Source organism: Notolepis coatsorum (assembly GCF_963971535.1).
Source record: "Notolepis coatsorum genome assembly, chromosome: 17".
Lineage (NCBI taxonomy): Eukaryota > Metazoa > Chordata > Actinopteri > Aulopiformes > Paralepididae > Notolepis > Notolepis coatsorum.
The window spans coordinates 80093778-80106918 of record NC_140181.1 but is presented as its reverse complement, the minus strand read 5'-3'; the positions used below and the strand labels follow the sequence as shown (position 1 = coordinate 80106918).

The 13141-nt window shown below is 42.9% G+C and overlaps 1 protein-coding gene across 3 annotated transcripts in view; it reads left to right on the top strand.

The window, feature by feature from the left end:
- The window catches only part of uba1 (ubiquitin-like modifier activating enzyme 1), a 91265-nt gene that overhangs the window by 47885 nt on the left and 30239 nt on the right, over positions 1–13141 (top strand). The gene's annotated exons all lie outside the window — the stretch shown is intronic.

Here is a 13141-nt window from a genome sequence, read left to right as displayed (position 1 = left end):
CTGTATGCCTATGTTCATTTTATGATATTTGCTGTGGGGCACTTTGGGCTGCGGTCCATGTTTGAAAGGTGCTATATAGATAGTTATTATTTATTATTATTATTATATTGTTAAAAAAAATACCTCAATTGTCCTTTTTGAGAATAAATAAAGGTTTGAATATAAAAGAAAAACGGTTTAGATTGTGGCACAACACCTTGAAAATAAAAATAAAATTGTGCTGCCAAATCCGCTCCTGCCCACGGGCACACTTTACAAAGAGTCCGATCTGATTGTTGAGAACACAGACTAGACACCAGCACCCTCCACCACAAACAAGGTACAGACGGGGCGGCAGCAATGGAGCGCTTATTTTGAGAAGACATTCATACCAAACTTACCAGCAGCCTCCCCTCTACCCCACTCTGCATCTACCAGCCACATCCATCCCTTCAGAGCCCTCTACCCCACTCTGCATCTACCAGCCACATCCATCCCTTCAGAGCCCTCTACCCCACTCTGCATCTACCAGCCACATCCATCCCTTCAGAGCCCTCTACCCCACTCTGCATCTACCAGCCACATCCATCCCTTCAGAGCCCTCTACCCCACTCTGCATCTACCAGCCACATCCATCCCTTCAGAGCCCTGTACCCCACTCTGCATCTCTACCAGCCACATCATCCCTTCAGAGTAGATTCTGCAGCTGGTGGGATTGTAAATAGAATGCGTGCTCATCACCTCCCAGTTCATGACTAGACGTGCTCTTATCTCAAGCCTATGACAGTTTTTTTGCCTCTAGTGGCACTGGCAGCGTCACCCTCGTTGGTGGCACCAGCAAAACATAAATAAAAGGATTGCACAGTATTCAAGATCTTAATTGCACACTCTTTCCGTCTCATGTTTTTTTATATATACCGGTATATATAATCTTTTTTCGTACTTTTTCTGACACTACTATTGAATTAGGGGTGCACGATATTGATTTTTTTTACACCGATATCGATAATGTTCTGCTCCTCAAGGTCGTTACCGATAACCGATAATATATATATATTTATTGTATTGTAATTTTTTTTTAATGTATATTCCTGTAGTTTTGACCTAACCAGATTTATCATGACATGAGCGTTACTACTATGAACAAAACAAAGCCAAGAGAGAAGTTTTGACTCTTCAAATAAAGTGACTATTTATTTTTCCAAATAAATATAATTTGAGTCAATCGCAAAATTCACAATCCGTCAATGTCATTAACAATGTGTTTCCCTGAACAATGAGTGAACTAAAAACCAACAGGTTTGTGCTTTGTCACTGTCAGCAGATAAAACATTTGACGCTATAGGAGAGGAGACTGTTGTGGTCTTGGTCCATGAAACTATTACTTGGCATTTATAGGACAGCATGCCTCAAAAAGAATTAAATAAACCAAACAAATCATCTCTGTCAAACGTCTTTAATTTTGCAAACGCTCGTCAAACGTCAATAGGTACAAGCCGCGCAGTGCTTGGTGGTCCAAATTAACCTGGCTATTAGGGAGCTGCGAGTGACCGCGTATTCAAAAGCCCCTGGCTTGCACATCGCAGTCACGGAAGGGGCTATAGCTGGCTTTGGATTAGCTTAGCCTTTAGCTACTCTGTGTCTGCGTCGGATTTTAATACACCATCGTAGCGGTGGTGATGTTTCAGGTGACTTATTAGGTTGGATGTGTTATAGCTTGTTGCCCCTTTCCCTCCTCGTGGAACTTCTGCATTTGTTACAAATAGCAAGCAAACTGTTTTCCTCTGAAACTTTTAAAAAGTCCGACGACGCCATCTTTGTTTACTATCTGAGTGTGCTGCTTCTGAAAGTCACGTGACTACGTCACAGCCAGGCATGAGAAGGGAGCGCTGGATTTGTGAAACTCTCTTCCTAAACCACACAGTTATCAGTCGTACCACAGTACTGGCAAAACGGGAGGATCCTACAGTAAAAACAAACGCCCTTCATCCCAATCCACCCACACCGGATTTCTTTTAACACTTTGAGTGCCACGAGGTGGCGCCAGAGTTAGCGCTTGAATGCCACCATCGGCGCCAATGTTGACCTTAATATCGCCTAATCTATGTTTTAAATTATGGCTGTGTCTAATCTGCCCGTCGCTTATCAAAGAATCCTTTTCCAGTCAGTGCCGTCAAGGCAGATTGGTTTTGAGAGCATTTTGAAAAGCACCCGTTTTGAGGTAAAAAAAAGTCCATTCTGGGCCATTCTGATAATCTTCTTTTACTGGAATATTCCAGAACGTTGATATTTGTCGGCCTATTTATGAATCGTTTTCAAATACGGTAAACGCTAGATGATCAATATTATACGTACACGCACGCCCATTCGAGCCGCGCACGGATAATCGCCGTGTTCATTTCCTCTTGGATTTTTACAGTGAAACCAATAGAGGACATTTCACAAAACAGCTTATATCTTCATCAAAATGAGTCTGATTATCTTAACACTGATAACAGATTCCTTACCTGACATCAGATGGTATCCAACTGGTATATTCCAATTCCTGATCACCATTCGAAAAAATCGATGAGTGTATAGATCCAACGTGATACAGTAGAACACATGATTCCGCGGGGACTCAGAGGCTCCAGAATGAACTCTGATAACCCCGGCTGCATCAGTGGACTGGAAAATGTGGAGTACAGGATTTTATTCCCCATCCATTTTCATTGAGTCCATTCCAAAATCCCTTATGTCATCTGGGAGATGATAGGGGGTGCTTTTTTCCACATCTGATCGCCGGCGGCGCTCGGGTAGACTAGGGTAGGCTCGCGTGATGCAATATGATTTCAGATCGCTAAAAAAAAAAAACGAGAAATCTCGTGAGTGGCTTTCAACGAGATATTCATAATTCCGAGAAAACTCGTGAGTGGCATAGAAAGTGTTAACCAAAAAATGTATTATATATTATCGGAGCTATCAATAATGTTATCGGGTTTATTGGGATGACGTCATAATTGCTGATATCGGCCCGATAATTATCGTGCATCCCTAAATTGAATGCATTTATAAAAATAAACATACTAGTAGATAAATAATAGTATTGGCGAGTTCCTCTTTCTGTGTTGGACTAGATGACCATTTAACTCTCAGTTGAGTGATTATATTTAATCGTGTGTTTCTAAACGTTTTGTGCCTGTTGTAAATGTGGACTACAATGGACTGCTGCTATCTTATGTAGCTGTTCCCTTATGACATTTGAATGGGCGTCCCACTGGCCTGAATTAGCCGCTTAACACTTTGAATGATTTGATAGATTTGATTTTTATTTAGTACATACAATTTATACAATAGTATAAAAACAAGGGGTACAAGGATAACATGTGAAAGTCTGTCGACTTGTTTCCAACATGGTCCCAAGAAAAATACAATAAATCACAAAGAAAGAGTTAAGATAAAATAGATACAACAAGTAGATAAAATAGACAACACAATTTTCTAAGAGCCTCATTACAGCATGTCATGTTCCTGTTCTTCAAGAGTGGTGGCCAAGCACCCTCTGCAACCTATTGTTGCAGATGTCGCTTCACACCCCTCTTGAAGACAGCAATAGTGGGGGAGTTTTGGATGGCCCTGGGCAGAGAGTTCCACAGCCGGCAGGCTGTAGACAGAAAGCCATTCTGTGAATAGGAACCCTTTCTAGGCTCATAAACTGAGAGCTGTCCAGACCGTAACTGTCGTCCGTGGACCTGGCCACGCAGGAAAATACGAGAGCATAAATATCTGGGGGCAGATCCATTTAACATTTTATACATATGTCCCAGTCAGGGCCGCCTGGGAGAAATGCGAGGCCCTGTGCGAGATTTAACGCGAGCCCCCCCCCCCCCCCCCCCCCCCCCAAAGGTCAAAAAAAAAATATATATATATATATATATATATATATATATATATATATTTTTTTTTTTTTTTTTTTTTTTATATATACAGTCAACATATTCTTAAATAATAGCGCTGCCCGAGGCGGGGCATGATACAGTCAACATATAGCAAAAGAGAGAGCGAGAGAGAGCTCCCGTTCTACAGTCAATATACAGTGTACAGAGAGAGAGAGACACATTGGAAAGAAATTGAAATGCTATTTGGCCCTAAACAGAGAGTACACAGTGGCAGAATACCTGAGCACTGTGACTGAAGATCCTTGAGCACAGCCTAGCCATCGAGAAAGGCCGCCATAGGCAGACTGTGTGTGTTAGAAAGAGAGAGAGAGAGAACATGCGTGTTTGTCATGTGTGTGTGTGTTAGAGAGAGACTAGAGCATGTATGAGAGATCCAAAAGGACAAAGATCAACACTTAAATCCAACAAGAAGAGGGTCTATACCAGAGAAACCAAAGCAGCAAGGAGCCAATGGCCGACATCAGCTAAATAGGCTAGCCAGGTACTGTGACACCAGGCCACACACAGCTTTGGCCAACGGCCCAACGCTACACAAACGACCATTCACACACAGCACATGTCGTATCTCCAAATGTTGTGAAGTAGCATATGTTTTGCCTGGAAAAAAACATCGTTATTAACAAAACATTCGGGAGGGGAAGGAAGGAAGAGTGGGGTAATGTCATGACATCGTACCTGCACGAGGAACGCAGGGCGAAAGGCCGCAACACAGGTCTCCACGTTGACGAAAGGCCTCTCGCTGTCGGGACAAATAAGCTATGGCCAGAGCCTTGTCATGGTGCAGGCCCGACTACATCTTCTGTCAAAGATGATGTCGTAGTCAGAGTGCCAGGGCCTGCTATTCTCAAGGCTAACTGATAGCATCAAACGAACGTTCCCAGCTGACGCTAAACAGCTAACTGGCTAACAGTTAGCTCAATCAGGCACCTGGCTGTATGTAGCCGCATAGCTTGCTTCTGCGTTAGCTAACAGCTAACAAGCTATGCGGCTACATACAGCCAGGTGCTCTCACCAGGCACACACCGTTAGCTACTAGTAGTACTATATTAGCTAGTCGACCAGTTTGGCTCCAGAGAGAGAGAAAGAGATATAGGTCAGGTCCACGGCGGGAATATAATCATAGGTTGACTCACCATAACGCAGTATCAACGCGGCGCCAATGGTAAATGTAACTGAGGGGTACAATTCCCTGACTGTATTGATAAGTATGGTATCATTAAACCACTACCGCTTTATGTACTTTAACTACTGGCCATACAGTACACGATATCTAAATATGATGAACACTTTCCCACAATGAAATCGGGTCCACACAAAGGTAATAATCAAATATTTAATATATAGCAAAAGGTACATATAATAGTTACTATTACATTTATGATTTGAATGCACTTGTAAGGCAAATGAGTACTCGTAGGCAAATCAACACTGAATGTCCAATCTCTGGTTACGCAGGAAGCAAGTATACAACCTGGCTCTTAGGGAATTAGAACTATGGTACTCTTAATGATATAGCGGGATATTCTGGAGGGGTCCTCCCGGTTGTAAGCCGGTAGGGGGGGTAGGAGAGCCGTCGGTAGTAGACCGTCTGGTCAACGATGTCTAGGGAGACTTCAAGTACAGAAGACAGTGCAGTAGACTCTTGATCCGCAGATGAATACACCTTGGTTCTCTTGTAGGCTGTAGCTCCACAGTGAAGAAGAAGCTAGGCGACCTCAGTCTCTCTGAGCGCCGACTCAACTTGACTCCTCTCGGGGGTAAATCCAACACTCACAGGCGTCGGCGATTATCCGCTCCACAAATCACAGTACCAAAGCAAATATATTCCAGCCGCATAGGGCTCAGCAGTCGTCGGGTAGGTAATCCAGTGTACATGTCCCTCGGTCCTCGTCTAGATCTCCTCGGAAGAAAGCGCCATGTGTGGTCGGCCCCAGCCTGGATAAGACTAGATAACACGAGGAAGCGTTGGAGATGCTGGTCACTTTAGAACTCTAACCGCACGATGCACCATACACGATAGACTATTATTACTTAATAGAAATACGTCGCACTCGACGGTACAGTGCCAAACTCTGACAATTCAGCTATTAATTTGCACGAGGTCTCGATGCTATTCTAAGGCCAAACAGGCCATACTACACCGCACACGGTATCGTGGGTGAGGCTTCACGTTCTGTTACTTAGTTGGGTAGAAGGGTAAAGGACTAAGGGTCTTCTACATTTACTTGCGCCATATTTATATGCACGGTGAACAAATAGTGCCACTCTCCTTTCGGTAGCCGTATTCCTGCGCAGAGCCGGGGCTAGTAGAGACATGTCTCGTCGGTACCATTGAACTTGGCTCCAAGGGGCTTGTCCCCTGGCGCCAGGTCCTTGTCCAATAAGAGAATGAACTATTATGGGCTATAGTAGGCTAAAGGGATATTCCGTGTATATGTACAAGGAATATACAAGGGATATCAAACGATATACAAATACTATTCAATATATATCCATAAATAAATATATATATTCGGTTTAATCTGATCCTTCGTAACAGTAAAGTTGAGACTTTCTTGGCCCACGGTGTAATTTCTTCTTCTTCTTCTTCGAGTACTTTCCGGCAGACTGGACACCTTTCGGCGTATTGCTGCCTAACAGATTTATCTGCTCACAAGTTCTCTTCTCCTTCTTTTGAAAAGACATCCACTCGCCTCGCTCCTCTGAATAGGTTAGCTAACGCTAGTTAGCCTTTAGCTAAGCTAGCTACTAGCCGACATCATCATGGCTATACCATGACAAAGGCTCCGGCCATTTGTCCCGCTAGCGAGAGGCCTTTCGTCAACGTTCCTTGGTGACCGACCGACTGATAATGACCGACCTCTTTCTTCGTCTTGGCTGGCATAACTAAGCATAATAGTCAAAAGCTGCACGCGCGAAATAGTCAAACGCAGCTGACTCACGCCGGCGTACTACACATGATGTAAGTAAAACCACTCCCTTCGTTGAAACCAATAGTATGTCTGCTGCAGAACCCCAGAGGCTGAGCTCCAATAGTGAGTGTCTGCAGGACTGCAGACCCAGGAACAAGTCAGACACATTCTACAAACGTGTCTAATGTGAAATATATAAGCATATAAGCAAAACTAGATTTTAGGTCTGTGATGAAAAAGGGCCTCGCGGGAAGGGGGGCCTCGCAAAAAAAATAAATAAAAAATATTTTTTTTTAATTTTTTTTTTGCTAGGCCCCCCTTCCCACGAGGCCCTGTGCGACCGCACTGCTCGCACACCCCCTGAGGCGGCCCTGGTCCCAGTTTCAGAAAGGAGACCCTCTGCTCCACAGGGAGCCATCCCACCTCATTGAAGTGACATGGCTCAATATGGGTTCGAGGTGGCAGATTTAGGACCAATCGTATGGTCTTATGCCCAGCAGGGGGGCGCACATTTAGTGCTTGAATGCCCACATCCACTTCAATGTTAGCATTAATATCGCCTAATCTATGTTTTAAATTATGGCTATGTGTCTAATCTGCCCGTCGCATTATCAATGACCTATTTCCAGTCAACATTGTCGAAGCAGATTGTTTTTTTATCGGGTCATTTCCATTTCATAGCATTTAGAAAACCCATCGTTTTCAAAAAAAAAAAAAAAAAAAAAAGGATTCCATGATAATCGCCCCGTACTGTAATATTCTAGAACGGTGTCATTTGTCGGCCTATTTATGAATAATTTTCAAATGAACGCTAGATTATCGATATTATGTGTTCCTGATCGCTCTTAGAGTCAAACAGCCATATCACATAATCACATAAAAGCTTATATCCGTGAAAACGGGTCTGATTATCCTAAGACTGGTAACATAGATTCCTTACCTGAGATCAGATGGTATCCAAATTGATTATTCCAATTCCTGATCGCCATTCGAAAAAATCGATCCTTTTATTGATCCCACGCGTATACTGTAAAAACACATAATCCCCGCTGCTCTGAGTGAAGCTGATCGACCCCGGTTACATGAGTGAGAAGTAAAATGTGGAGTCCGGGTATTTTTTTCTCAATTTCATTGAGTCCAATCCAAAAGGGTGAATTACCATCTGGGAGACGATAGGGGGCGCTTTTTTCACATCTGAGCGCCTGTGGTGGCTGATTTTCCAACGGTAGACTCGGTTGATGAAATATGAATTCAGATCGCTAATTAAAAAAAGAAAAAAAAGGAGAAACGAATATTCTCGTGATGGGCATTCAACCCACGGGGGGGGGGTAAACCCGAGAACTCGGGTTGGGCAATCAAAGTGTTAATCACACCCCTGCTGGGTGTGAGATAATGAAAATATTAGTCTATTTGAGTACATCACAGGGCTCGAAATAATTTTTTTTACTTGGGAGCACCAGCAAAAGTTTAGGAGCACCCACCAAAATGTAAGGAGCACCAACAATATATACCGGTATATAATATATATTTTTATTGATAAAAAAAATGACATAACTACTGTAATGCAGTAAAACAGTTAAATTAGCCTTAAACTATAGTGTAGACTAAGGCTGAGCCCGAACCCTGTTTTTAGGGTTCGAACGTTCGCCAGGGTTTATCGAACGAACGTTCGAACGTTCGTTTTTTGTTACTTTTTTAATATTTTTTTTTTATATATAATTTTATTTTTTTTATATTTTTTTTGTATTATAGATCCTACGGAGAGCGGCATTGCATAATCTATTGGTGAAAAAACATGTTGTTTACAGTGGTGGCTGTTAACATGTAATTAAACAAAGCACTCAGAAGAAAATAAACAAGCTACTGAGTACTGCATCAAAGTTCCTAAGGTAAGGGGCTAGATAAACAAAGGCATTCGTTTTGTGGCATTAACGTTATATAGTTAGTGTTACATGTTCAATAACAGGTATTCACTCTTGGTCGACGGGAAGGAGAGAGGCGCGCGCCTCGGCTCCTTCCACCGTCACCTCGGAACGGGGGACGGCAGAGAGACAGAGAGACACCGGCGGGGGGTCCCGCCGGGCTCCCAACACGCCTGCCGCCTCGGCCAGAGTTGTTTCCAACGCAACCACCTCCCGCCATGAAGCTTGCGCTCCGTGGCCGAAAAAGGCTGGTATTCATTAATGATCCTTCCGCAGGTTCACCTATGGAAACCTTGTTACAACTTTTACTTCCTCGGCGGGGAGCTAACGCTACGTTAATGCTTCTCTCAAGCAGATCAATGGCGGCATTGCCGGAAGTAAAAAAAGAATAAACGCTTGCCGATTGGTGGTAACAGCAGAGGCCGGTGCAAGCGGTGTGACGTAATTGGCAGAATCGCCTGTCATTCAATCAAAATTGTTCTATTGCATTGGTTGAGACTAGAGCTCTGGTTGAGTATCCAGCAACAGCCCGGCAGAGACCATACTGGTTGAGCCGAGCGACTCGGGGGACGCGCCGCTTCACATCGCCTCACCGTCGTTGCGTCTGCTTTATTTTTTTTCACCGAACGTTCGAACCCATTAATTAAAGTCCGAATGTCAGCTTAACGAACGAACGTTCGAACGTTCGGGCTCAGCCTTAGTGTAGACCTAGTGGTGAATCACCAGTTTCATCACGATACGATACAATATCGATTCTTTGGACAACGATACGATATTTTCCGATATCACAAAGTCTGCCACAATACGATTCTATTCCGGTGCCTGCGATCGATATGAGACGATATTATGACCATTTAACACAATCAGTAACATTTAGATCAACTAAAAAAAGGCAATGGAAATATCATTTGACATTTTTATTTGAGGTCTTCCAGACATTTAAATGAATTGTTTTTAATACAAATAGACTTCCTGTTCACTGTAAAGTGCCACGTTTTGATATATTGAGCTTTAAACTTTAAGTAAAAATGTTTGGAACACGCAACCTAAAACCCCTTCCTTTCCCAAACTGTTCCTGCAATCGTTTTATGTTTCATGATGATGAATACATTTATTATGTATTGTATCTTTTATGTTTAAATATCAACATTATCTGGGGCGGCTACGTGGCGTAGTGGGCAAGGCGCTCGCCACGAAACCTGGAGATGCTGGGCTCGTCAGTTCGAGCCCAGCGCTCCACATTTGCTTTCAGTTTAGCTGGTCGTCCGTACTAATACACATTGGCCGTATTAGGGGGTGGGAAACTGATGGGTGGGGATCGGGCGTTGTGGACAGCGACTCCTACAGGTCGGTTGGTGCGCCTGCGCAGTAGAATCGGGAAGTGTCGGGGGCAGCGTGAGCCTCCCACGTGTTACTCCTCGCCACTGAGAGATCGAGCTGCGCAGGTGAAAAGATGCGACTGCTGTTACCTCAAGTACCGGAGGGGACTCGTGCTATGTATGACTTAGTCCACATTGCAGCCGGCTTGTGGGAGGCAAGAAACAGTGTTCGTGACAGGGGAGGGTTGAATTGGATGATACGAAATTGGGATGGGAGAAAATATAGAAAATGGGAGAAAAAGTGGATAAAAAAAAAATATCAACATTATCTCTCCATCCTCAGTACATTTACTATAAATATACTATACTTCATCTGGTCTTTCCAAACGCACACGCACACAGAGAAAGGGAGCATGCCTGCCCCCTTCCCCAGTCCCCTCTGCTGTTCTCTCCGTCTATCGCTCTGATCAGGCTTAGCTTGTTAGCTTACACTAACGTAACGTGCATTTTTCTGTCTTTAACGCGACGTGGGCATAAAGGAACGGCGAGGATTGCAAAGCATGTTAGATGCATTTGACCCGTTGCGGAATGAAACTGCAGGGACTCGTTTTGGGTCGCAAAATAGGCACACTAGCCTTGCTATGTTCCAATGTCCGCGTTTCAGACGCTTACTGCTGTGCTGTGAGCCGAGCGGATATGACGCTCCACAGGATTTTCTAAATAAGAGCATTGCAATATGTTCGCACCAGAACAATTATTTGCACTCGCACAAATGCTCCCAATTATATTTTGATGTCGCACAGATACAATTTCGGTCGCAATTTCGAGCCCTGCATCACTATCAACACTTTTACATGGGTGTATTTAGCGTTTAGTTTTTAGGATATTGCGTACAAGACCATCTGTTTTGGACTCACGCTTTTCAAACAGCTGAATTATGCTCGGCTGCGGTCAGCTGTTTTGGTTTTTGTCAGACTCCAGGTTCTGCTCCGCATCTCCTGAATTCCACTCTCTTGGCTCTCATAGGACTGTGTTGTGTTGGGTTGTTGATGAAGAAAAGTCACATCGCATCTCTACATCTCACCTACAATATACAACACACAGGCTCCGGTAGTCTTTTTATAACACAGGTTTATTGACGTAAATGGATTTTTTTTTACAAATAGATCAGGTACTCCATGTGAGCTACCCTACCTAGAAGAGTAACTGTCCTCTTTCCCTGGCCTGATGTTACTCCCGTTATCACTCTCCCGTGAGAGCCGGCCTTTGGTCTCCTCTAATTTTGACACAACCTCTGGCCTCCTAGATTCAGTCCCTCTGCGAGGGACGCCATCTGGATACCTATTTAGTCTAGCTAACTGAAATGTTGACACTTGCCGTGATTCAGTAGAGAATGTTGACACGTAGCGTGATATACAGGTCAGAAGTAAGAAGATACTGTTCTTTCATCCTTTGCTTAAGGTCCCAAGTGAACTTAGACCTTTATAATTGTCTTCATGGTTTTATCTTCTAAGAAAACTACCCAAACCCTTCAATGTCTATGCTACATACCCTACCACAACCCCAATGACCACCTTAACCCAACGTGTAGCTCAGGCGTTCTCAAACTTCTTCATACTGCGACCCCATCTTATTTAGGATTTTTTTTGGGGACCCCACACTTAATGTATCCTGTAATTTCAACGTGGAATTAAGGAATATCAAAATAAAAGCACACGTTGTTGAACTTGATCATGCATATTTATTAGACAATTTTATTACAGCACTATATCAATACACACTTATAAAACGAGGCATTTAGCCAGAATATGTTGCCAAAACATATAAAAAATGGAACAATTCCTGATACCAATATCTCACTCAAAATGGCAATGGAGAAGAAAGGGGATACTCTTACTAGGGCTGGGCGATATGACGATATTATATAAATATCGGGTACAGTTCATTAACGATACACTTTTTTAACGTATTGTGGATATCGTGATGTTTTGCCCAAGAGGATTGTGTCGCGTCAATCTGGTCCACACCCGTTCAAACTTTTGAACAACGCCGCCCCCACACACACTACTGCATCAAAGTTACTAATTATTATTAACAAAGGCATTCGTTTTGTGGCATTAACGTTATATAGTTACACGTTCAATAACATTAGCGTATTTACCCAAACATAGCAACGTCCGATGACGACATAGATAGCAAGCGTTACTGTTCATATCTCAGCCCGTGCGGAGTTGTGCATGCCCATTCTGCGGTCTGTTAATAAAGTTTTCAATCAGACAGATGTATGGAAAGGCTTTTATTATAACATTCGTTGCAATAAAATCATTATGGCTTGTTTAGTCATGCTGCGGTGCGCTGGTAATCACTCGTCTGCCGCAGGGAGCTGTTGTTGTCGTTGAGCTGAGCTCAGCTCTCGTCAAAATCAATTGCGGAAGTAAAAAACGCATAGAGCTTGCCGATTGGTGCTAAGAACAGCAGGGCGGGTTCAATCGGTGTGACGTAATTGGCAGACTCGACTGTCAATCAAAATTATTCTGTTGCCGGCTGAATGATCGAATGAATGAAAACGTTATTAACGATTGCAGAATGGGTACAATACAGTACAGCTCAATACAACAACAGTGGACTGGGGGATGAAGACCAGAAAAAGACTTTCGGCTTTTTTACATAAGGGTCCTCCATTTTCAATTCATCAAAACATTTAGAGACATACAAATATACAGTAGTTTCATAAAAATGCTAAAATGCTATTTATTGATTGATTGATTGATTTAAAACTGTATTAACATATTGCAGAATGGGTACAGTACAGCTCAATACATACAATTGTTAAGGGGATGCAGACCAGAGAAAGTCTTTCGTCTTGTTTACATCAGGGTCCCCCATTTTCAATTAATCATATTTCATATCTAAATCATATAATATCTCATTGCTAAATATATGCAATATATAATCTAATAATCCAATAATCTAAATCTAATATATAATATAAAAATGCTAAATGCATGGGTATTTTATTTAGTCTTTAATGTTAGCTTGCAAACTCAAATACTGTCTTGGTAAGCCTCATA